At 36.0% G+C, this 27,693-nt stretch overlaps 1 protein-coding gene and 1 long non-coding RNA gene across 2 annotated transcripts in view; both read left to right on the forward strand.

The window, feature by feature from the left end:
- LOC145693176 (dehydrogenase/reductase SDR family member 11-like) overlaps positions 1 to 27,693 on the forward strand; it is a 129,458-nt gene that overhangs the window by 1,800 nt on the left and 99,965 nt on the right. The gene's annotated exons all lie outside the window — the stretch shown is intronic.
- On the forward strand, positions 1,202 to 7,827 carry LOC145693177 (uncharacterized). The gene is made up of 3 exons (XR_014132723.1): positions 1,202 to 1,293; positions 5,607 to 5,733; positions 7,062 to 7,827. It is a non-coding gene; the product is annotated as an uncharacterized LOC145693177 (long non-coding RNA).

The following is a 27,693-nucleotide window of genomic DNA, read 5'->3' on the forward strand; positions in this document are numbered from 1 at the left end:
ACTGTGAATATGAACTCATTTTGCAAAGAAAATATTATAAATATACTAAACCGCTTGGGCTAGGCGAATTAAACAAAGCTATGGGATTTATTCAGTAATGGTTTGCGTAAACACAACGCAAAATCAGCATTTTAGTTTTCGATAATAGACCTAAAATTATAATTAAGTTGCGTTACGCTCCGCAATTTTGCAAAGACTGCTACGGCATAAGCCCCTGTGACTTGAGATTATCTTAGCTAAGCAGACGGACTACAGCGCGTTCAGGTGAACAGGTGACACAAATCTCGTTCTCTGTTGTTGAACCAGTTTTTGTTATGCATAAACTGACGTGAATGTGTATAAAGACATGGTAACACCGTAGCCTCTCATATGCTAACAACGTTTAAAGGAAACTCGAAGACGCTACCTTCAAATGCTATAAACGCCGTCTCTTAGCATAGTGATAATTGACATTGTTAAAGCTAGCGATCCCTCCTCTTCCCTCTCACTGATTTCAACCTCAGGTTTAGGATCAAGCCTCTAATAAAAGACGCACCATGTTCTATAAAAATGTAAGTGTTTTTTAATAAATTTCACTGAAAATATATACAATCGGGAAGAATGTGTTCCCTTAATTTTGACTCCTTTCAACGCCAAGCGATGGAAACAATTGGATAATTGTTGAAAAAAATACACAATATTCTACCAAAATCAACTTTTTATTATAAGTATTATAGAACAATTCTTTTAAATAATGAGGGAGAGTAATTAAACCATAATATTTAACTGACTTATAAAAACCTCGATAAACTATATTGTGTCAAAATCGAATGTTTTTTAAAATTAAAGTTATCATTAGTCAAATTTTTTACAGATGACTAGCAGCGTTCACCCCGCTTCGCTGGGGTCACCCCGGAACGCAATAAACTTTGTTACTTCCCAAGTAGCACAGTCACGTCATAAACACGTCTTTTTTTGGGGTTCGAATTCAAAATGACGTCTTTTGAAAATTTGGAACGTCTTTATCACGTACCAAAATGGTAACAAAAATGACGTGTGAAACATGACCTAAATTGTACGTGTTTATCACGTGCCAGAATGGTACAAAGAATCACGTGTCGGACATCACCAAAAATAGACGTCTTTTTTAGGTGCTAAAAAGCGCGGACGTTCCCCGTACTCTAACTGCAGTTTGAGCAGTGCATGCTGGGAATCGTGAGCTATTTGCTTAATCGTGTTTTGATGGTATTGTTTGTGAATATAAATAATGTGTTTTGTTAAAGTCACCTGTGATAAAGGTCAGCTTTAAGACAAGTAAGTATAATTCCTATCCTATTCCTATCTAGGTGCATTCTGTGTAAAATTCAGCAGGTTGAGTATTCTACGGTTTCTTATTACAGTGTATTAAAATACCGTAGAAAGAACGAGGATACCTACATTAGGTTAACATTTGCAGACGCCTGTATCAAATTAAATATTTTAGGTAGAATACTATATAAAATGTTAATAGTGAAGGTAGTAAAATGATAATGTATGTGTTTTTATTCTCAATAAACCATATATGGGAGTGAGTATGTATGGGAAAGTATGCCATTCTGTGGTGCAGTTTTATTATACAGATCCGTAGATTGTAAAATATACGAAAAAAATTGGACAAGTCTTTAATTTGCCTATTTCATGTCGAGAACAGGACCAACCAACCTCCGCGGGGCTTCTAACCCGTTCCTACTACTACTACTTATACTATGAATCCGTATAATAAAAGCTGCACGCATTGTGGTACTATTTGCCAAGGCGAAAGACTGATAAATACAAGCAAACAACGAGATGAAAGTAAGTGTATGCTTTTGGAGGCATTACTGGAACAGACGGTTCTACTAAATTTTAATACATTTCTTACATTTTCAGGTTAGGTTAGAGCATTGTATTTCCTATAGCAGAATATGCACTAAATGAGGAGCTCCATTACTACTTGCAGATTGACTTCACGGGGGTTAGTGTAAATATAGAGTAGACGCATGGGGCAAGGTTCTAGAACACAGGTACCCCTTCTCACTTAATTGTAACAAAGACAGAAAACAACGTGCCGTGCGGGGCTCTAACCCGCCTTCACTTGCTGACGCTCGCTCAACAATACTATGTGAATTAAATGTTAAACTTTGGTACAAAAAAGAACCAATCTAGCTGTTAACCTATATGGGGGGGGGACTTGTGTTCTAGAACCTTCCCGATGCGTAGCATATTAAGTACAGTGCATAAAACACGAAATAACTTTTGCTAGGTGCCCACTAAAAAGCACAAATGCATTCTATTGGAATCAGTGCAGGAGCACAGCAAGAGGGCGCGAGCGGCAACGAGGGGGTGCGTTCGTAGGGAACAGGCACGTCAGCGACGGGGACTATGCGCGTAAAGAAGGATAATGGAAAAGCACACTTACGCTTACAATGATTTCACTATCACTCAAAATGCGGCTTCACTCGAGCAGACGGTTCTACCAAATATAAAATTTATAGGTAAAATATTATAAGAAACATTTTTCGTGAAGGAATGAGAGTGTGAATATAAGTAATTACTGTCAGTGTACAGCATATTGAAATGAATTTTAAGTGATCAGTGAAAGTATTGCATATGTAAGTGTGGTCTTCCACTATTCTCGTTTAGACGTATATTCCCCGTTGCTGACGCGCCTGCTCCCTACGGACGCATCCCGTCGCTGCCGTTCGGACCCTGTTGCTGTGCTCCTACCCCCTGCTTTTTAGTGGGGAGCTGAAATAAATTGGTTCGTGTTTTATTCACTGAAATTGTTACGCTTCACGTCCACGCTGTATTTGTACTGAGGCCTGAAGTCAATCTGCAAGCACTAATGGAGCTTCTGATTTAGTTCATGCTCTGCTAAAAGAAATGCATTGTTCTAACCTGATATGAAACTGTAAGAAATATGTCAAAATTTGGTAGAACCGTCTGCTCGAATAATGCCCAAAATTAATTTCAATTTGCTGTGTACTGACATTAATTACTGACATTCACACTTTTATTCCTTCACAAAAATATGTTTCACATCGTATGTTACCTATGAATTTTCTGTTAGGTAGAACCGACTGCTCGAGTGAACCTATTTGGGAAATGACCCTCGGCAATTGTTGCAATGCCAATCGTGTATGACTTCAAAGTTAGAAACAACGAGCCCTATGGAAGTTCTAACCCCTTCGCTCACTCAGTTATGTTTTGTTTAACCTTTTGTAGCACTACTGTCTTAAATCTAGTGAAAAAATCCACAAAATAGATGAATATTTGGTAGACCCGTTTGCTAAAGTAGTGCCCCCATTGTATATGTGCATAATCAGTGGGAGGATATTACCCCAGTTGAGACAAGGTGACCAGAACTTTTACTTTCAGAAACGGGACGCATACGAATCGGCGACGGGGGGTGGGGTGACTTCCACATTGCATTTTGGGACTCAGCAGTGTTTTCAATTTACAAAATACAAAGTAAGAATGATAACACAGCGTTTCTAACTTAAGTATTACCCAACAATACTTTTAACTACTTCAACACTCAGAATTCCCACTCAATTTCCACTTGAACCACAGAACACTCAATTCTCATTTGAATATTCAGAAGTTCTAGGCACGGGTGAACCTTCCCAGTAGATGTTGGTACGGAAGAGTGTAGAATTAGCATTGGCTATTTATATTTTGAATAATAATTACGGGACACCTGGGTCATGTTTGCTTAAAAACGGGACATTTAGGCGTCCCGTTTGAGAATCTGAAAGAAACGGGACAACGGTTGAAAATAAGGGACTGTCCCGGCCAAAACGGGACGTCTGGTCACCTTGAGTTGAGAGCACTCTCAAACTGCAACCATCGCCCTGCTGCACCTACACACCCTCACAAGACACTTGGCTACCGTAACTGTGCTACAGAATTCGGTGTGGAAATCATAATAATGTAACGGGTTTTTGACTGTTCGAATATTTTGTTCATTAATTGAGTAGACAGCTCCCTCGCATTTTATATTACAGTACTTACTCCAGTGCCAGCATGTGATGATGGATACTTATCAATGTTGCCATTGAAGTTCAAAAAAATATATTCCAGCTCAATTAAGTATCCTCTACATGACTATATTATTATGATTTCCACTGCTAATCGTGAAACGATTCAAAGGAAACCAAATGTCTTATTAAGGGACCGTGGTTGGGGGCTGGTGCTGGTTCCAGTCAGATGTGTTTAAGAGAGCTCTTGACATAGGGAATATCCTCGTAATGTTTATGCGCACATTAACAACGGAAGTCTCTTTGGGTCAAAAACCTGCTTTCAGGTGGAACACCAATTCCTCATCATTAAAAAGAAATGAAATTAAATATTTAGTTTCACGTCCCAGGAAAGGCACCGAGCCTAAGGAAGATGGTGATAATGACATGTGAAAAATGGTGGTATGAAGAAAGTGGGCGGAAACGGGAGAGTGTCGAGAAAACTCAGGCACATGGTGTTTGTCCACCACAAAGCCCACTTGGCACGAGCTGGGATCAAACCAGGGACCTCACGTACTAGAAGTGAACGCTCTACCACTGAGGCACTGCAGCCCCATCAGTAAAAAAAAAACTCATTGCTTCGGGGCTTACATATCTGCTGCCACCAAAAGGAAGGTGTGTACACAACAGGGGCGGATCCAGAGGTGACGACTGCCCCTCCCAGAGTAGGATATTTTTTAATTTTTTTAAAAAAATAAAACCTACCCCAGAATTGGAGCTCTTGATTTTTTCAAGCTTGTATTATAAATGTAAGATAAAAACTTTTTTTTTTGACATTGCAGAATTTAAATGAAGCAATACATAGCAAGAAATTACTTGCCTTGGTGTTTTTGGTCAGAAAATGTCCGCGTTCGAAAACGCAGGTAGTCATTTGTGTTCTTTGTGTTCAAGATGCGATATTTTACACTCTCACTCCGTTCTCAAAACCGATCCCTGCTTCTTATGGGGCCGCGGTGGCTCAGTAGTAGAGCGTTCACCTCTGGTGCTTGGGGTCCCGGGTTCGATCCCAGCCCCCGCCAAGTGAACTTTGTGGTGGACAAACACCGTGTGCGTGGGTTTTCTCGGGGTTCTCCCGTTCCCTCCCACTTTCTTCATTCCACCATTTCATCCATTACTCATCATCACCGTCTCCTTTAGCCTAATCGGCATAATCGTGGGACGTAAAACTCAAAGATTTTCCGATCCCTGCTTCTTGTTAACAACAGGCAGATAATAATCCATAAAATCTATCTGTCCACAAGTTTGTCAATATTTATTTTGCGTATCTTTCCATTTAAGAAGTGGCCATTCCTGCATCGAGGTTGGGACGATTTCGGACTCTTCTTCACACCTTCCTTTACGCTGAAAACATCCAGAACAGAAAGCATGTGAAATTTATGGCTGATATTTTCCTGCCAACTCATTTTTCTTTCTATAAGCTCTGGTTTTTTTTTATATATATATACAAAATGTAGTAAAAACCCACTTTACTGTTTACATAAAATTAAACTGCTTCATTTCATGTTAAATGTATTTAGTCGTTGTAATAAGCCTAGGTGTAAATACATGTTATTTGCCAAAATAAGCCTTGTATGTACTCCCACTTTCCAGAGCGTATGGCCAATGCTCCTGCAAATGATGAATTGATCAACAGCAGACCACCTGACCCCTTTCTGCTCGTCGAGCTGCTCTAGAAATATCACTGTGGAGGATGACATACATACCAAAGTTGCGACAGGTGAGTTTTTGACATGTTATTTTATAATACCCATGTAAGAAAATGCCGAGTAAGAAGAAAAGAAAGAAAGTAGTAATATTTTATTAGTACTTAACTAAAATAAAATAATTGTTGAACAAGGCAATACTTTTATATAAATGAAATATTCAATTTAACGTTCCACGATCAGGCACTGAGGCTAAGGGAGTCGGTGATGATGAGAAGTGAATTAAATGGTGGAATGAAGAATGTGGGAAAAAATTGGAGAACTCCAAGAAAAGCCGCTTGAAGTGAGCTGGGATCGAATCATTGGCCCCAAGCACCAGAGGTGAACGCTCTATCACCGAGCCACAGCTGCGCCAATTTTATTTAAATGTAACTGTTTCAGCAACTACCCTTGTCTTCTTCAGATACACTCTATTTATTTATTTATTTATTTATTATTTTAGATTTTTAAAGGTTTCCCTGTTTATTAATTTTTATTCCTTCAGCAATTATTTTATTTGACTTGAGTATTTATATATAAGCAAAGCTTTAATATGGAATGTATCACATGTTATAGTGTTCGCGCTTTTTTTTTTTTGAATGGATAAAAGTACTCCTCCCGAAAATATTTTTCTCAACAGAGGGGTAAAATATAATTTTCACCAAAGAGAAGTTTTATTATTATTATTATTATTATTAATAATAATAATAATAATAATAATAATAACAATAATAATAATAATAAATGCCGCAACTTCTAACCCTGCTCAGAACAAATAATGTGACGATTTTCACCCTACTGCTTGTGACAGAATTCTGGTTCTAGAAGTCTTATTTTTTAAAAATACTCCAGTAACAAGTGAGTGGGCGTTTGCTCACAATTTTTTTACTTTTCGGAATACATAAGTTATACACCATTTTGTTTGTATCAATATCGTATCAATATACTTGATCGTCACTTTTAGCTCACATTCTAAAGTTGGTCTTGGAGTGGCATTTTATATTGTGAGCACATACGTAATGTAGCCTTCTATGAGTGTTTCAGAATTATTTGTCATGTATCTGTATATACAAAGTCTTATATCCCCCAACTTGTTTGATCCTCCTGAACAATCAGAGTTAACAGCTGCAATAAAATCAAAAGTTAAGCTATTACAGAATAACTAAAATTAATGGTAGTTTAATTTCGCTGTTTGGAAGGCCGTTAAAAGTGGGACTTCATGCAAGCGAGTGCAGTAACTAATCGTTTTATTGCGTATTGATTGTAGTTACACATGACGTATTGTAATTATTTTTTAAAAATATCTCCCCACCTGAAAAATTGCACTATGATTGTTCATGATTTTTTTTTTTTTCTGTTTCAGTGTTCCTATCTGTCATCGTTGGGAGGAAAAGGGACCTTCCTCTGATGCTTGGTTTCCAAAGAGCTGGCGATGGAATTTAACTCCCGCGGAAAAAAGAGCAAAGTTCACGTTGTGCAAACTAGCCTTAAAGACACTTATCATTCGTGAGTAAAAATAAAGATCTTCAAATGAACAAATGCCACAAATCTTCAAAATGTTAGTAGAAAGATATTCACTTCCATCTGCCTTGTTGTTTGAGGATGAAAAGGATTCGGCATGCTTGAAACATGTTGACCTGTTCCTCCTCGCTTTGTTGGAAATCAATGTAAAGGCATCTCTTTCGAAAACTAAAAGATGGAAGAAACTGCTACTGGTATAATAGATGGGATAATAAGTGGGGTACTTACCGCAGTCCCCATTTTTAACCTACTTAAGCACGTGAGGCTTTTTTGATATGATGCTGCATTTCTGTACTTTCAATAACTATGAAAGGTGTTTTCCTTCATACGAAATTTATAGAAAAATTTTATTCTTTTTATTTTATATTATTAAAAGATCTCTGTAAGTTTTAGATTATAACCAACAGATTTGCATTGTCTACATATTTCTTCTTTGTATTACAAATAATAAAGACAATCAGTGTTTCTTGTTGCATTACAAATAGCATGAATATTATTTTATACGACAAAACGTGCACATTGTACATATAACTAATAAATGTAGAATTCAAATTAATGGTTATGTGTTTTCGCTTTCATCCCTCAGAGGTTAATTAATTTTAAGATGTACTTTCTTTTTCGATTTTTCACCTCCAAAATAAAGGTGTCTTAAATTGGAGTTATAAAAGTTTAGTCCTAAATTTTGCACTGTCAATAAAACCCATTGTTCTTGTGTATGTGAGTGTGTGTTGGATGTGGGTGGTTGTGTTTGTGTGTATGTGTGCGCATACTAGCGTAATAATGGATAGCTATAAAATTTATGGAAGCACGTGTTGTACCGTAATTTCATTAAGAAGGTACTAGTAAATACACATGAATAAATTCCAGTGACGAAATGAGTGGATTCTTCTTAGTACTAAGGGCCGCGGTGGCTCAGTGGTAGAGCGTTCACCTCTGGTGCTTGGGGTTCCGGGTTCGATCCCAGCCCCCGCCAAGTGAACTTTGTCCGACAAACACCGTGTGCGTGGGTTTTCTCGGGGTTCTCCCGTTTCCTCCCACTTTCTTCATTTCATTCATTTCTCATTATCACCGTCTCCTTTAGCCTAACCGGTATAATCGTGGGACGTAAAACTCAAAGATTTCATTTCATTTCATTTTCTTAGGACTGTAAGTACAATGTTCCTTTATTTTTCCATTTCATTCTTTGTTTTTACCATGTTTATTCGTCTTTTCTCATTCTTAAAAGTTATGTAGGGCTTTTTTTTTTCGCCAAGGGTGAGTCTTACATTCAAGGGCTTTTTTTTGTTTTTCAAGTCGATTCAATGCGTCTCGGTTTTCTTTTTAATGTATGGCTTTAAATTTATCCTTTCGTGGAGCAAGCGCTGCCGTTTCTTTCCTGTTGCATTAGGTATATAATTATTCCTCGACAGCTATTGTATATTCGTTTCTTAATGTGTAGATAAATATACCACACATTAAGGCGAATATATACTCTTCAATAGGCTAGTATCCAAATACTAAAAAAATATAAATCAACAACACTAGAGGTGGTTAATTGGATATGGAAATCCCCAATCCATAGATAATACGAACATTCGGAGAAGCGAAATTTCCAAATTCTTGGTACAGACCAATCAAATAGACCACAATACTTTGACGTTCCCCAATGTGTGCTTCCGAGAGAGGGTGGTGATGTATTTCGCTGTGGCAAGATCTAGGGTTCTTAGGGTCTATCCTGATCTGTTATTTATTACAATAACCCAGTGGTCTTACTTATCTGGTATAGGAGCTTGTAAATTATTATGCAAATTACAACACAATGGTGAAAAATCAAGCAGCAGCCACAAGGATAAATTTATTTTCATTATTGTTTTTACTTATAATAATCGTTGTCCAGTTGTTATTCGTAGACTGTTTTTTTTTTACCCAAGAAAAGTGTTGCGGCCAGAGATCAGTTCAGAACTGTCAAGAAAAAAAAACGCAGTTAAGAAAATAGAAAAAGTATGATTTTTTCCTTTTTTATCATTTTTTTAAAAAAAATTGTTGTAAGCTGTGTGTTTTAGAGTAGATATTATTATTATTATTATTATTATTATTATTATTATTATTATTATTATTATTATTATTCAGTTTCATATGTCCAAATAATCATAAATTGATGTGTATCCAGTGTTGACATTAGGAATCTCAATCTATGTATAGTAGGATCTCTATTATTCGACACAGTTTCAGGGTTATTTGTTTCAACCACTATTCAACCGATCTATTTCAAAATTTACAGGGCCAGAACTAGGTAGCCCTAGTAGCCTAACCCCTAACTTTGGTGCAAAACGGTTGAATAGGGGCTGGTAAATAGCCTCAAAAGTGTGGCGAATATTCGAGGTAGTACATGGATTGAAATTCCTAATATCAAAACTGCGGATGCACATCAATTTCTAATGGTTTTGACATTTGGAACTGAACAATCCTGTCAGACTTCCATGACATTTGAGGTAGCGGGAAGCAAAGGGGTGTAAGTGACATTTTCAATAGAGTATGTATGTCTCTAAAATGGATTCTGCACTGCAAAATATACAAACTGCATAATGAAGTTCGGCGTAGAGCATTCATGGGTAGACTTTCTATTGGACTGCGACGAGCTTCACCATCCAGTTTGTATATTTAGCTGTGCAGAATCCATTTTTGAGACATCCATACTTTATTGCAAATATCGCTTACACCTCTTTGCTTCTCGCCGCCTCATTTCGAGAACGCCCCCCTTCCAATTCACATGAAGGGTGTGAAAAAGACGTGATTTACACGTGGAAATCACGTAAAAAAGACGTGATTTACACGTCATTTCTATGACGTGTAAAAGACGTCATAAAAATCACGTCATATTCTATGACGTGTAAAAGACGTCATAAAAATCACGTCATATTCCCGGACATTTCCACGTGGGAAAAGACGTGTAAATCACGTCATGTTCGGTGTATTTTACGGTGTTTTACACCAAAAAAACCACGTCTTTTCGACGTCGGTGTGCCGCTTGGGTTAGATAATTTTTACTTTTTCGCTTTCAAGTGATATGATAAAAACCATAGAAGATTGCAGTAAATGTTAACATTATATCGCCTGTCATTTATGTTAACCCGCCGAGTGACACGGTCATGTGGGTTGCATATAAATACGGTTAGATTTAGCTATGATGAGCTAACAAAGGATTTCTACGTTATGGACACTTGAATGGTCAATTATCTCAAGACACTGGTAATTGAAAATTAAAGTGATATGATAAAAACCATCTAGGGTCCAAATCTTAATAACCCCCCAAAAATGAAAGAAATTGGTTCAGCCGTATTAGCGTGATGAGCTAACAAAGGATTTGTACGTTCTCTTTTATATATATAGACTAGCAGCGTTCACCCCGCTTCGCTGCGGTCACCCCGGAACGCAATAAACTTTGTTACTTAGATAATTTTTACTTTTTCGCTTTCAAATTGCAGTAAATGTTAACATTATAGCGCCTGTCATTTATGTTAACCCGCCGAGTGACACGGTCATGCGGGTTGCATATAAATACGTTTATTTTTACCTATGATGAACTAATAACAAAGGATTTGTACGTATGGACACTTGAATGGTCAATTATCTCAAGACACTGGTAATTAAAAATTAAAGTGATATGATAAAAACCATCTAGGGTCCAAATCCTAATAACCCCCCAAAAATAAAAGAAATTGGTTCAGCCGTATTACCGTGATGAGCTAACAAAGGATTTGTGCGTTCTCTTTTATAATATAGATAAGGGAGTGGAGGGGAAGAGAAGTTCACTCTCTCATTTTTGATTGATTTTAAATCCAAGTAGTAGGAATGATTGTGAAGCCTAAAAAATATGTATATACCATGTTCCATGGAATCTAATATCTTTACGAAATATATACTGGATTGTATTTCTTTTCACAGTGCGGAAGGGGAATGGAGTAATCCATTTTACATCTAAGGGCTAAGTTCACCTTTAATTCTTGACTGCTTCTAATCCTAAGCATTGGGGATTATGGAAAAGAGTCAAGGAAAATATAAAATACACAACATGGTATTGGAACCGAATCAGATTTATGAAAGATTTTGTGGAACTCTACAAGAAATCGGAACGGAGTGGAGCAAATCCATTACTGTTTATCTTTCCTAATTCTATCTCCATACAGAGGGGATGATTAGGAAGCGTCAAAGGAAATGTACGACATATTACTCCAAAATCGAAGGTTTTGTTTTACGAAAAATATTGTGGAACTTTTAAAAAAATATATGGAAGGGGAGGTAATTTCACTCTTTCATTCTTGGTTAGATCTTAAGTTCAAGCTGTGAACATGATTACAATGCGATTTAAAAAAAAATATTACGCTATGTTTTGTTATAATCGAGTAGTTCTTACGTAGTTTACGCTGAAAAAATGCCTTTGTATATGTTCAAACTTAAACAACATGGAGGTATATTTTTACCACATTTTGGAGGTATTGCAGCCCAAAACAATAGGATTACTTCTTCAAATCAAAAGAAAGCACACATCAAGTTTCATTAAAATTGGATAAGTGTTACAAGAGTCATCGTGGAACACACAGGCAAACTAACTGATAAACAAACAAATGTCGAAGAGTTTAACTGTAGAAGCTTCGCCACGCTCGCTTCAATAAGTAGTGATGTGCATTGTTAAGGCACAGAACAGAAAAACGTGATCAATTTGAAAAGCATGTATTTTTGACAAGACAATGGCGATCAAGTTGCGAAAATTTGCATAAAATTTTCATACGCTGAATACAACTAAATAATATTTTTTTGTTTTACTTAAGCCCTTGGTCACACGGACTGAAAAATGCTTAAAGAGCAGGCACTCCTTAAGCATTGTTTAAGCATTCTGTCCATAATGCAATCCAGAGAAATAACTGACACTCAGCAGAAAACTTTTAACTTCAGTTGTCCAGTCATCATGGATCGTCACCGTGCAGTAATAGCGTACTAAAGGAATTCAGGTAAAATAGGAAATATTGGATATAGAAAGCTTAAATGATAAAAAAACAATAAAATACTATATTTTAGGGATAAATTTTGAATTTGTATTTTTTCTTGAGATGCGCCTTTTAACTTAGTTGGCATAATAAGAATCCATCTTAAAGTAGTTGTTAACTATTTTCTAAAGTTAATTGCAAACGGTTGAGCTATTTTCGTGTGATACAATCATCACACCACAATGTCGATTTCAATGATGTGATAACATATGGAAAATTTCCCACTCCCCCTTAACACGAAAATTTTCAAGAATAAGAATAAACTCTGAGACATGTGCCCATTTATTTCTAATGACGAATTTAAATTCTGGGTTTCAACGTTCTAACTCGATGGGTTCCTGAAATGCTGTATTTTCGGCATAAATTTTGAACTCTATTACTCTTTTAGAATACGGCATTTAATCAAAGAACCAAGATGAAAACCTACAGTAGGTCGATATAGGTACTAACTACGAGTATATTTCAAAATTCATTTCAAACTCTTTAACTGTCTTGCCGTGATGTAATCACAAACAACACATGAATTCCCTCGTAGCTGTAAGGTTAGCATACGCACCTTTGGCATGGGAGACATGGGTTCGATTCACAGCGTAAGATCATATGGTTTGAATTCCGCGTTAAAAAAATAGGTCCGTCTCATGTAGTCTTGGAGCTGAAAGGAACGCTAAATATCAATCTACTAACAAACAACAGGCATTGGTTTCAATATGAAGAAAGAAGTTATAGAAAACACCCCCTTTTTAATCTAAAACCGGATTTTTTTTTAAAAAATCTGAAGATGTCTCTTCTTACTTTTAATCAGGAAATGAAAAAAAAGAAATGAAATCTTAAAGTTTTACGTCTCACACCCTAACAGCACAAGATGTGCTAGGCATGTGCCATTTAGGTGTTCCAGCTACTTTTTAGGTACCCGACACTTGGCACATATGATATTCATGTGCTAAGTATGTATTTCAGCTACCTACAGTTTTAGGTATTTGTTACACCTAATTAGTATTTGAAACTATGTACCACAAATATAGCATTTATATACCTGGCTCAGTTTTGCACTCTAACAGTCATTTATTTTTATGTCGCCATTTGGGACATATATCTGTCATGTTCTAGGTACGTCCTTTAGGTGCATACTCTTTCAGATACCCTAACAGCACAAGATGTGCTAGGCATGCGCCATTTAAGTGTTCTAAATTCGTCTCCCACATTTGATGCATTTGTTACTTCCTTTTCTAAGCGATTGGGTACTAGAAGCAACAAACGCATTAATTTTATTAGACGGCAACTGCCACCGATCATTTAAAAATGAATATGGAAGAACCGTGAAATAAAGTAATTAGACACTCGTCATTTTGTTATAAAATTACATGGCGAGCAGATTTTATCTGATCCTAAACGGTTATCGTCGAATATACGTGGTTAAAGGAGCACTCTGATTAGCCAAATTCAAAAGACGTCAACAATTTATCTCCCTACAAGCGACGTTCTCTTCATCGCCTCTGTGGCCAGGTCGGAAGAGCACTCGGCTAGTTATCCAAAGGTTGGTGGTTCGCGCCCACCTTGGGATACGTTTTTTCTGGTTTAAAATGTTGTTTAGACTCACTTTAATGTAAACACATTACGCATATAGGTGATTTAACATATTTTCGGGAAGTAATTTTGTAGTTCATTGACGCTTATGGCATGGGGAACATACCTACAATATACTAGGCACGTTCCCTAGGTACATGTCAGGCATGTGCCTAGGGTCCGACATAGACTGTGACTATCACTTTCCATTCATGTGATTTCTCTCTCACAGATACATAAGGCACATACTGGACACATTTCCATGTATCTGAGGGAACATGATATGCATATACCTGCTATGTAATTGTGCTGTTAGGGCAGCTATGACGTTAGGCTAAAGGGAACGGGGGTGATGAGAAATGAATGAAATGGTGGAATGAAGAAAGCGGGAGAATCCCGAGGAAACCCATAGACACTGTGTTTGTCAACCACAAACCCTAACAGTACAAGATGTGCTAGGCATTGCCATTTAGATGTCCCAGCTACTTTTTAGGTCCCCGACACTTGGTGCATATGGTATTTATGTGCTGTATGCACTTCAGATACCTAAAGTTTTAGGTGCTTGTTACACCTAATTGATATTTGCAACTATGTGCCACAAATGTAGCATTTATGTACCTGGCTCAGTTTCGCACCGTGATAGTCATTTGTTTTTATATCGTCACTTGGGACATATATCTTTCATGTTTGAGGTACTTCCTTTAGGTGCATACTCTTTCAGATACTTATGACACATAATTGATATTTGCAGCGACGCATGAATGAGTCAGCTGTTTGCATTTGCTCATGCGCAGTACCATACAACGGTGTCTCGCGCTTTCTGCTCAACTTTGTCCTTCTAGTACACAATCGCTTAGAAAAGAGAAGCAACAATGCATCAAATTTGGAACATGAATTTAGAAGAAAGAAATGACATAACTGATGAATAAAAATTAAGATTAATCTTTCATACATATGTGAACAGTTAAATATTTACGTAGTTAGGAAAAAAGAATTGTACTTTTTAGATGCCAACTGTGGCCGATCATTTGAAAGTGAATATGGAAGAACCATGAAATAAAATAGAGACGCGCCTCATTTTGTTATAAAATTACTTGCGAGCTTATTTTTATCTGATCCCACACGGTCATCGTATAATATACATGGTTACAAGAGCACTCTGATTAGCCAAATTAAAAAGTCTCCAACGATGTATCCCTCTACAAGCAATGTCTTCTTTATCGCTTTCGTGGCCAAGTTGGGAGAGCACGCGCGCCTAGTGATCGCAGGGTTGGTGGTTTGCGAACACTCCCAGGTACTTTTTTTTTTACTTGTTATAAGTGATTTTAAGACTCACCTTAATGTAAACAAATTACGCATAAATGCGATTTAACATATTTTGGTGGAGTAACTTTCGTTTACGGTATGGGGAAGAACATACTTAGAACATACTAGATAAGTTCCTCATGTACATGTCAGGCATGCGCCTAGGGACGGACATAGACTGTGACTATCACTTGCCATCCATGTGATTTCTCTCTCATAGGTACTACCATGAGCAAAATAAATGACGCGTCTCTTTATTTTGAAGTTTTTTGAAAATATCTCCGTTTTCTTTATATGTTCGAAATTTCGGAAGGTTTCCCCAGCAGGACAGGTTAATAACAAACCCGTTTTTAATATTTGTGTTAGATATTAGCTTAAAATAAAGAAATTAGAAGCAAAAAACATTAAATCGACAGAAATCTCGAGAATTACCAACTCTGCTAAAGTGGGAAATTTTCAAGAACGCGAGGGAATTCTGCATTTCAACACGAAGCAGCGACATCTATGTCATTGTGAGAAATGTGGATTAAATCTACAAACTAAACTTTTAACGAATATTTCTAGTATGTCTTATTATATGCATTATCTGCAAACTCCAAATATATGAATATATGCTAAGTATTAACATAAAGATAGAGCAAATTGTCGAAATTATCTATGGAAGAGGACGAATTGGTAGGACGATCATAATGAAATATCGTCTTTACCGGAACAGGCTCAGTTCACGTAAAAAAACAAATAGCTCAGTTAGTTAAAGCAATGAGTCTGTATGCTGAAGGTAGCGGGTTCGATCCCTTGGAAGTGCCGTTATCATTTTTATCACTACACTACGGTTATTTTTTTATTTTTTTTATTTGGGAAAGAATCAAATTGTAACGTATGTGTAAAACTCATGACGATACCAAAAAAAGAAAAAATGCTGTTGTCGCACTTGCATTAGCGTCCCTAATTTTGTTTGCAAACAGTTTCGTAATTATTTCCCCTGTGCTCACTGCTCACCATATGCTCGCTGGCGCATAACGAATGTTTCCCAGTAAATGTTAATTCTAATTTGGAGAATTTTATAAAGTTTCACAATATTTCTCACTGGATAGTCTTCTATCTACGTGTTTGGATATTTTGATAACAGATTTCCCTATTAAATGTTTAATTTTCCCTAGATGTTTAATTACGGAAAAGTTTTACAATGTATTTGTATTGAATTGAAATTGTTTTGAATTTACTACATAAGGTAAGTAGACCGAAGGAGGAGAACTCAAGTAATTGATATTCTACGTAAAAGCAACCTATTGTAGAATGATGATGCTTCTTACCTTCAGCACATAATCTTTACGTTAGAGAGTCAGAGAGAGAAAAATCCTGGTTTTTCCTCTTCTATGACCACCCATCTTAAACCTCTACATATCATTGTTCGTCTCACAGAATTTCGGTGCTCCAAAAACATTCAAATAATAATAATAATAATAATAATAATAATAATAATAATAATAATAATAATAATAATAATAATAATAATAATAATAATAATAATAATAATCCTGAATATGCCATCCTTACATAATGTAGGATATCTTAGTTTCCTAGTTTAAATCTTAAATATCTTAGTTTAAAATGCTTTCTTTAGTACTTATTTGAGCAACCATGTAGGAGGGGGTACGACTTTTTATTTTGCCCCTCTCATTTCAGTAGCCTTCCAACAGAAAGTAATTTTTGATAAGCAGGACAGACAAAATGAATAAGAAATATATTTACAGCATCCTCTCCCCTTTCATGATTGGAATATCACGTAATATTTTTTATTCTACGAAAGATGGCCCTCTGCGGTTAGGGGTAGGTAACTAAAAAAATACCTAATATATAGCGCCCCTTGATTGTAATATTACCGCTTCTTTATTTGTACGAGGGAGCCCCTACACAATCAAGGGTGACAAAAAGAATAGGAAGAGTGTCTATTGATTCCAGTGGTGGATCCAGCACGAACTCCTGGGGGAGGGGAGGGGAAGTGAAACATTCTTTTGATGATGTGAAGCTGTCACAAATTACCAGTTAACTAAACTAAACAATAGTAGGGGGAACTGGAACCCAGTCAGTTTAAATTGATGTAAAAGTTTAATTTTTGGATTCATATTAAAGTTTTGGTTTCAAATGAGAATTTCAGTCCAAGTGGTCAATGATCAAATCTCGTGGGGCTCTTCAGTGTAGGCTAATACGGCCCCCTTATGAGAAAAGGCATAATTATTAACATGTTTATAACTTTCGAATTTTTCGTCTATTTTAAAGAAATTATTGGCTTCAAATGACAATTTCAGTCCGTGTGGACAATGATCAAATCTCGGAGGGCTCTTCGGTGTAGGGGCTTCGGCTTCTTTATGGGACAAGATTCACGTAGTTGATATTGCGAAATTGTTTTGTATATATAAGTGGAAACTTGCACCATTTGGTTAATTTTACCTCTTATGTTTTGCAGATTCATATTCCAAGCAATAGTTACTTCGCAGAGCTAAAAGAAGGCACTTACTAGTTTCATTAAAATGAAATGTCTTTTATGAGAGGAGCAGACGAACGAACAGGCACCCAAACGTTGGTTGAGTCGTACGTTTGAAACTCGTTAAGCTCGCTTCAATTATTATTATTATTATTATTATTATTATTATTATTATTATTATTATTATTATTATTATTATTATTATTATTATTATATAATAATAATAATAATAATAATAATAATAATAATAATAATAATAATAATAATAATAAAGCATTGCAGGGACCTTTGGTGCAGGGGTCCTTGGCTCGATTCCACTTCGTGCCAAGTGAAATTTGAGGTGGACAAATACCGTGTGCATGGATATGTGTTTTCTTGAGATTTTCCATTTTCCTCCCACTTTCTTCATTTCACCATTTCATTCATCATCATTCTCCCTTAGCGTAGATGCATAATCGACCAACGTTAAACTAGATATTGCAATTTCAATAATAATAATAATAATAATAATTAATTCAACTGAAAGGACTGTAATTTATGTGGACAGCAATTATCATAAATATGCAACCATTATAAAAACAATGCTTTGAGTAGAAAGATAATCCTTCCCAAGTGTTAACGAATGCGCACGAGATAAGACATGTCTCGAGAAAGAGACAAGACGCGCTTTGTGACATCCAAGATAATACGAGGCAAATGTTTTGGACACGAGATAGCTTGTAAAATGTCTCGTCTTGTCTGGAATGTCTCGAAAACAAAAGTCTAAGTTTTAAAATTATTTTTCAAGATCTATTCTCTCAGAAGTAGTTCTCTGCCTTAAAATTAATAACGACATTTGGGATTTAAAAAAAGATAAACAATGCCTATAGTTAATAGTTAACTTTTCGAAAAGAAGCTTCATTAAGGGTGAACCTGAAAGATGTCCACAAACTTCGGGAGGTGATTCGTGACATCAAAAGGAGACAAATGGTCCTCTTGCAGTTTTCGAATTCAGCTTCGTTGTCGAGATACAGGGTTGTCAACTGGTCGTGTTTGAGAAACTCACTGGGAATAAATTCAAGTCCAAGAATAAACTACTACTCATATATTTTTCAGGTCAATTGACTTATACCATGTTGTAAGGTCAAATATTTATTTATGAAGTGTGTACAAAATTCGCCAGGGTCTTTTCTGAGAAAATCGTCGAGAAAAAGTCACCTCCAAGAATAAACTACCCCTCGTAAGTTTTTCTAAGAGAAATATCTGATACTGCAATATAGGGTTGTTAATTAAATATTGATTAATGAAAAATAAACAAAATTGTTAAAACCATTTTTGAGAAAATAGCGTTTTTTGATTTTCGGCTGTTTGTAAACCACACTTATTTTAGGTGGTAGGAAAGAATGGAAAAGCTCCTGTAAGAATACTAAGTAAACCCTAAGTTTAAAATTTGGTGTAGATAAGTTGAACGGTATGGCCTCTAGGCGAGTGCATATAAAAGTGTGCCGAACGGACGGACCGGAAGGACGGGTGTCGAAAAGTCACATTTTCGGTATGTAGACGCCATGAAACATGTAAATCCGTTGAAATCTGAATTTGATATTATTTTCACAATCACTATATTTTCTTCTCTCTTTTGTCGCTCGAAAAAGAAAAGCCTGAGTTTACCACAAAAAGCTAGGGAGTTTCTCAAAAAATATTCAATTACAGGGCCACCGCACTAAACTTTTTCAATTCAATTTCTTAACTGTGTTAGGCCGCAGTTGTTACTGAAGTGTGTATTTGGATAATACGAATAAAATTATCGTATTATTCAAATACATCGAATGTCAAATTATCGAATAAAAAACTTCGATTGAAGAAAATCCATACTACAAAACTAACTCACACTTTGAGCACATTTTCATTAGACATATAATAGACCAATTAATGCAATCATTGTTTATGAAATATGAAAAAAATCAAATGAGTCACTTTGGGAAAGTCATTCAAAAAGAACACATCAGGAGTAACCTACCTCTTGTGAATTGTTTCGAACAATGAGTTAAGATATACTTTTGGTTATTAATGAAATATTTATTTGCGAAATTTGAACAAAATCGCCTGCCGTTCGAGAAAATTGTCGGGGAAAAAACCTTGACCCCAAAAATAAACTATCCGTTGTAATTGTTTTTCATAGAAATGACTTATACTAAAATATAGGGTTATTAATGAAATACTTATTTATGAATTATCAATAAAATTGTCCGAGTAATTTTTGAGAAAATCGTGAGGGAAAAATAACTCCCCGAATAAACTATCTCTTGAGGATTCTTTCAGGGTAAGCGAGTTATTCCATATTACTAGGTTTTTAGTGAAATATTTATTTCTGAGTACGAACAAAATTGCTTGACTCATTTTTGAGAAAACCGTGGAGGAAAAACACCCCCAAGAGTAAACTACCCCTCGCATATTTTTTCAGGACAAACGAGTTTTGCCATATTGTTCGGTTATTAACGAAATATTTATTTTTGAAATATGAATAAACTCTTTTGAGTCGTTTTTGAGAAAATCGCCCAGACAACACTCCACCAAGAATAAACTACCCCTCGCATTTTTTTAGGACAAACGAGTTATGCCATATTGATAAGTTATTAATGAAATCTTTATTTATGAAATATGAACGAAAACATTTGAGTCCATTTTGAGAAAATCACTGAGAAAAAACTCACCCCCTTAGTATAAACTACCCCTTGTAGATTTTTCTCAGATAAATGCCTTATACCACAAAATAGGGTTGCTAATTAAATATTGATTGATAAAAAAAGAAAGAAAACAAGATCGTTAGAGCCAGTTATGAGAAAATATCTTTTTTTTATTTTCATCGTACAGGAAACTACCCTTGTTTTGGGAGTAGGAGGGAAATAAAAAAAAAACTATAGGAAATACTATGAAAATCTTAAACTAAAATTTGGTGCAGATAAGTCGAACATACCGTAAATTTTTCAACTAATTTACGGTATGTTCAAGTATGGCTTCTAGGCGAGGTATGGCTTCTAGGCGAGTGCACAGAAAAGTGTAGCGAACGGACGGAAGAACTGATGGACATGTATCGAAAAATAACTTTTTCGGTGTTAGGGGCTATAATACGTGTAAATTCGTTGAAATCTCAAATTTGATTTTTTTTCGAACACCATACTTTCTTCTCTCATTTGTCACTTCAAAGTAAAAGGAACTCAGAACTACAGATAAAAGACACCTACTTTTACACATAGACATTTATTGATTTAAAACTGTTTTAGTTTGTGTCATTTCACTTCCAATTGAAAGGTTTTACAATGATTAACGGCATACCAATGACGAGACGGAAGTTTTCAGGAAGTAAATGCATTCAGAAGTCTAGACTGCATTACAGCCTGTTTTTATTTCTGCAATTGTTAACAGCTGTAATTTCGTCCAAACGCTACATGAAATAATTTTTGGTTGACGTCATTGTATTACTATTTTAGTATTGTTCTCTTCAGACTTGGTTGAAGTTTTGTCTTAACGGTTATACATTTTTTCTTTCTTATTTCATCGTTACACATAAGAACAAAATGTTATGGTGAGTGGATAGATTCGAACCTACGAACATTGAGTTTATATTCTTCCAACACTTTACCAATGGACCAAGCTTTGTCTTCACGTTAACGCCCGGTTACAGGGTTTACTACGATTTAAATAAAATGGCTGGCTGTTAGAATTCCCTGCTCACATATTTCGATAAATAATTTTCATTGCTTCACAATATTGGCAGTGGACAAAAGTTAGCCCGTGTTGAAGCTTTTTGCTCCTAATTTAGTTATTTTACTTATTTAAAGAATATATTGAAAATTGTCAGCAGGCACGTATGCAGTAATTTATTTCGGGAGAAGTCCGACTTCAATATTAGGATAAATTATAATAAAATTTAAAAGATAATCCTTAAATTTAGGCTAAATTTACAGAGAAGTTGGGATTTCAGAGGGGAGTCCGGACCACCTGGACCCACCCCTAAATGCGTCCTTGTTTGTCAGTAACGTTTCCTCATTTTGAAACCCTCAAAAACTTCGGATATATAAAGGAAAACGAGTTATTTTCGATAAAATATCACTTCAGAAGACGCGACAGTTTTATTGCACATGGTGGTGTCACAAGTTCACAAGGGCAAGAATTCATTAATTTTGATTCTCTGTCATTGTGCTCTATCGAAAGGTTAGGTTTGTAACATATTACTCCTACGAACAAGCATGACTGGCAGATAGGAATACTGAACACAACTCCAGAGAAATGCATGCTGAACTTAACGTTTATAGCTACGCTTTGGTGATTTGCCCTCAAGGTCAATCGAGTGGTAATTCAGTTCCGTCCCTGTTCTTAAGCCATGTTCGTATTACTTCGAACAGTTTTGATAATGAAAAGCATGCCTCTTAATATAACAGACTTCTTTCGCGTAAGAAATCGAAACTCAGTTGGTCAGAGCAACTAGTCTGTAAGGATTAGGTTGTTAGTTAGTTAGGAGCCCAGTACGAGTAAGGGATTTTATTACTATTGTTTTTATCATTTTTATGTGAGGAAAGATCAAATTGTGACATCGCGATATCAAATGTATTTGATTAGGTAGCTTTGTCTTACCTAAACTTTAAACAACAGTAACCGTCGAAATTATTTCACCAACTGATCACTTACTGAACATTTCAAACACGTCAAACCAGTGGCATAACATGAAGGTTAACCTCTCCTCCGCAGTCCTTAGTTATGCGTCCGTACTTTCAAGGGCGGACTAAGGGCCGGGCGACTGCCCGGGGCGCCAGAGAAAGAGGAGCACCAAAACGAGCCTCAAAAAGTAAATTTTATAATGTGCTTTCTACTGACGTTTTTGGTTTATATTCTTGTAAAGTAGTGGCAATTATATGATCTTTTTACATTTCACTATGGAAGAAGAGAGTTTCATAGTACTAAGGGGGCTGTATCGAAATATTGAGAGATGGCATGTAGAATAAAGAGTGCCGGGAATTAAGTATTGTTTGTTTGTTTGCTTGAGTTTAGCGTTCCACGGTTATGCCTTAATGGGCAAGGGAGATGTGGATACTAATTATAGTGGAATCTGAACCACTTTTATCGTTCAACAGTAATCCACCGGGAATTGGACCCGGTATCACAGAAGGCAGGCGTGCTAGCCACTAGACCAGGGGGGGGGTGGAGTTGGTATTGTTTATAGCGGGCCATATTCTTTGTGAACTTTTCCTAGGTAATGGATTTCTTTTTGAAAATGGGTTTAAAACAGGGGCGTCATTTAGGGAGTGCAGGGAGGGGCATTTGCCCCCCTGAGTTTGAGATGTATATAGATTTTATCATTAGAATAGTAGTAAATCAGTGAAAAACGCGAAATTTTACTTATATCAAGAGGTCTTGCCCCCCCCCAAAGCAAAATCTGAAATGACGCTCCTGGTTTAAACTATTAAAAACACTATGATAAAATGTAAAATATAGGCTACTACTAGAGGAAGGGCGCCAAAAAGTCACTTTGCCCGTGTGAAAATTTGGCCTGCTCCGCCCCTGCGTACTTTCTGTATATTTTTTGGCCTTGCAGCTTGTGCGGTCCCCACGCCACATTGTTGCGGGGGCGCTATTTACGCCTACCCTTCGAACGTAATTCAATAACTGTTTAAGAAATTCTACCATCAGCGTGAAAACGGGAATATATTTTTCTAATAGTCCCATAGAACTTTCACTCAGAATGCCAGATGCAATTTTTCAGAGTGGGCTCTGGCTAAGTAGAAGGAAGATCTGTTTCCTAAGTAAGTTCCTTTCAGAAAGTTTGCTATTTCTTTAACAGTGATGTAAATAAATATACTTATCGTTATTAGCTCGACACCAAACCATCCTGGACAAATCCCTCTAGAACAATGATCGGCAAAAGTTATTCTGCATAATTTTATAAGCGACTCAAGGGTGAAACACTTGTTAACGAAAGCAATGTTGTGTATATACTGCCTTGTTTCTGACAAAATATAAAGTCTTTTGTAATCTTTAGACACTTTTCCTATTCTTTTTGTCACCCTTGGTTGTGTAAGGAAGCCTCGAACAAATAAAGAAGTGGTAATATTACAGATAAGGGGCGCTATAAATATATTAGGTATTTCTTTTGTTACCTAACCATAACGGCCTAGGGTCGTCTTCAGTAGAATAAAAAATGCTACGTGATATTACATTCACGAAGGAGGAAAGGATGCTCTAAATATATTTCTTATTCATTTTGTCTGCCCTGCTATGTAAGGCTGGCATATTCATTAATAATAATAATAATAATAATAGTAGTAGTAGTAGTAATAATAATAATAATAATAATAATAATAATAATAATAATAATAATAATAATAATAATAATAATAAATATGAATGTCTTTGGAGAGCCGAAATTATGTGAGACGAACAATGATATGTAGAGGTTTAAGATGGGTGGTCCTAGAGGAGGAAAAACCAGGATTTTTCTCCCTCTGACTCTCTAACGTTAAGATTATGTGCTGAAGGTAAGAAGCATCATCATTCTACAATAGGTTGCTTTTACGTAGAATATCTATTACTTGAGCTCCCCTCCTTCGGGCAACTTTGCTTATGTAGTAAATTCAAAACAATTTCAATTTAAGACAAATATTTATAGAGAAAATTAAACATTTAATAGGGAAATCTGTTATCAAAATATCCAAACACGTAGATAGAAGACTATGTAGTGAGAAACATTGTGAAACTATAAAATTCTCCAAATTAGAATTAACATTTACTGAAAACATTCGTTATGCATCAGTGAGCACAGGAGAAATAATTACGAATCTGTTTGCAAACAAAAATTAGAGACACTAATGCAAATGCGACGATATTTTCTCTTTTTTTTTTTTTTTGGTATCGTCATGAGTTTTACACATATGTTACAATTTGATTCTTTCCCAAATAAAAAATAAATAAAATAACCTTAGTGAAAAAAATGACAACAGTACTTCCACGGGATTCGAACCGTCTACCTTCGGTATACAAACTCGTTGCTTTACCTAACTGAGCTATTTGTTTTTTTACGTGAACTGAGCCTGTTCCGGTAAAGACGATATTTCATTATGATCGTCCTACCAATTCGTCCTCTTCCATAGATAATTTCGACAATTTGCTCTATCTTTATGTTAATACTTAGCATATATTCATATATTTGGAGTTTGCAGATAATGCATATAATAAGACATACTAGAAATATTCGTTAAAAGTTTAGTTTGTAGATTTAATCCACATTTCTCACAATGACATAGATGTCGCTGCTTCGTGTTGAAATGCAGAATTCCCTCGCGTTCTTGAAAATTTCCCACTTTAGCAGAGTTGGTAATTCTCGAGATTTCTGTCGATTTAATGTTTTTTGCTTCTAATTTCTTTATTTTAAGCTAATATCTAACACAAATATTAAAAACGGGTTTGTTATTAACCTGTCCTGCTGGGGAAACCTTCCGAAATTTCGAACATATAAAGAAAACGGAGATATTTTCAAAAAACTTCAAAATAAAGAGACGCGTCATTTATTTTGCTCATGGTAGTACATAAGGCACATACTGGACACATTCCCATGTACTTGAGGGAACATGATAGGCATACACCTGCTATGTAATTGTGCTGTTAGGGAAGCTCACTTGGCGCAAGCTGGAATCTAACCAAGAACCCCATGTACTACTATGAGCAAAATAAATGACGCGTCTCTTTATTTTGAAGTTTTTTGAAAATATCTCCGTTTTCTTTATATGTTCGAAATTTCGGAAGGTTTCCCCAGCAGGACAGGTTAATAACAAACCCGTTTTTAATATTTGTGTTAGATATTAGCTTAAAATAAAGAAATTAGAAGCAAAAAACATTAAATCGACAGAAATCTCGAGAATTACCAACTCTGCTAAAGTGGGAAATTTTCAAGAACGCGAGGGAATTCTGCAGTTCAACACGAAGCAGCGACATCTATGTCATTGAGAGAAGCGTGGATTAGATCTACAAACGAAAATTTTAACGAAATATTTCTAGTATGTCTTATTATATGCATTATCAGCGAACTCCAATTATATGAATCTATGCTAAGTATTAACGTATAGATAGTGCAAATAGTGGAAATTACCAATGGAAAAAGACGAATTGTTAGCCCAATCGTAATGAAAAATCGTCTTTACTGTAGAACAGGTTCAGCTTACGTAAGAAAGCAAGTAGCTCAGTTAAATAAAGCAACGAGTTTGTATACCGAAGGTAGACGGTTCGAATCCCGTGGAAGTACTGTTGTCATTTTTATCACTAAGGTTATTTTATTTATTTTTTATTTGGGAAAGAATCAAAATGTAACATATGTGTAAAACTCATGACGATACCAAAAAAGTTTGGATATTTTGATAACAGATTTCCCTATTAAATGTTTAATTTTCTCTATAAATATTTGTCTTAAATTGAAATTGTTTTGAATTTACTACATAAGCAAAGTTGCCCGAAGGAGGAGAGCTCAAGTAATAGATATTCTACGTAAAAGCAACCTATTGTAGAATGATGATGCTTCTTACCTTCAGCACATAATCTTAACATTAGAGAGTCAGAGAGAGAAAAATCCTGTTTTTCCTCCCCTATGACCACTCATCTTAAAGCTCTATCTATAATGATTCGTGTCACATAATTTCGGCTCTCCAAAGACATTCATATTTATTATTATTATTATTATTATTATTATTATTATTATTATTATTATTATTATTATTATTATTATTATTATTATTATTATTATTATTATTATTATTCCTGAATATGAGCCAGAGCCCACTCTGAAAAATTGCATCTGGCGTTCTGAGTGAAAGTTCTATGGGACTATTAGAAAAATATATTCCCGTTTCCACGCTGATGGTAGAATTTCTTAAACAGTTATTGAATTACGTTCGAAAGGTAGGCGTAAATAGCGCCCCCGCAACAATGTGGCGTGGGGACCGCACAAGCTGCAAGGCCAAAAAATATACAGAAAGTACGCCGGGGCGGAGAAGACCAAATTTTCACACGGGCAAAGTGACTTTTTGGCGCTCTTCCCCTAGTAGTAGCCTATATTTTACATTTTATCATAGTGTTTTTAATAGTTTAAACCAGGAGCGTCATTTCAGATTTTGCTTTGGGGGGGGGGCAAGACCTCTTGATATAAGTAAAATTTCGCGTTTTTCACTGATTTACTACTATTCTAATGATAAAATCTTTATACATCTCAAACTCAGGGGGGCAAATGCCCCTCCCTGCACTCCCTAAATGACGCCCCTGTTTTAAACCCATTTTCAAAAAGAAATCCATTACCTAGGAAAACTTCACAAAGAATATGGCCCGCTATAAACAATACCAACTCCACCCCCTCTGGTCTAGTGGCTAGCACGCCTGCCCTCTGTGGTACTGGGTCCAATTCCCGGTGGATTACTGTTGAACGATAAAAGTGGTTCGGATTCCACTATAATTAGTATCCACATCTCCCTTGCCCATTAAGGCATAACCGTGGAACGCTAAACTCAAGCAAACAAACAAACAATACTTAATTCCCGGCACTCTTTATTCTACATGCCATCTCTCAATATTTCGATACAGCCCCCTTAGTACTATGAAACTCTCTTCTTCCATAGTGAAATGTAAAAAGATCATATAATTGCCACTACTTTACAAGAATATAAACCAAAAACGTCAGTAGAAAGCACATTGTAAAATTTACTTTTTGAGGCTCGTTTTGGTGCCCCTCTTTCTCTGGCACCCCGGGCAGTCGCCCGGCCCTTAGTCCGCCCTTGAAAGTACGGACGCATAACTAAGGACTGCGGAGGAGAGGTTAACCTTCATGTTATGCCACTGGTTTGACGTGTTTGAAATGTTCAGTAAGTGATCGGTTAGTGAAATAATTTCGACGGTTACTGATGTTTAAAGTTTAGGTAAGACAAAGCTACCTAATCAAATACATTTGATATCGCGATGTCACAATTTGATTTTTCCTCACATAAAAAAGATAAAAACAATAGTAAGAAAATCCCTTACTCGTACTGGGCTCCTAACTAACTAACAACCTAATTCTTACAGACTAGTTGCTCTGACCAACTGAGTTT

This window comes from Thermobia domestica, chromosome 8 (genome assembly GCF_964235325.1).
Source record: "Thermobia domestica chromosome 8, izTheDome1.hap1.1, whole genome shotgun sequence".
Lineage (NCBI taxonomy): Eukaryota > Metazoa > Arthropoda > Insecta > Zygentoma > Lepismatidae > Thermobia > Thermobia domestica.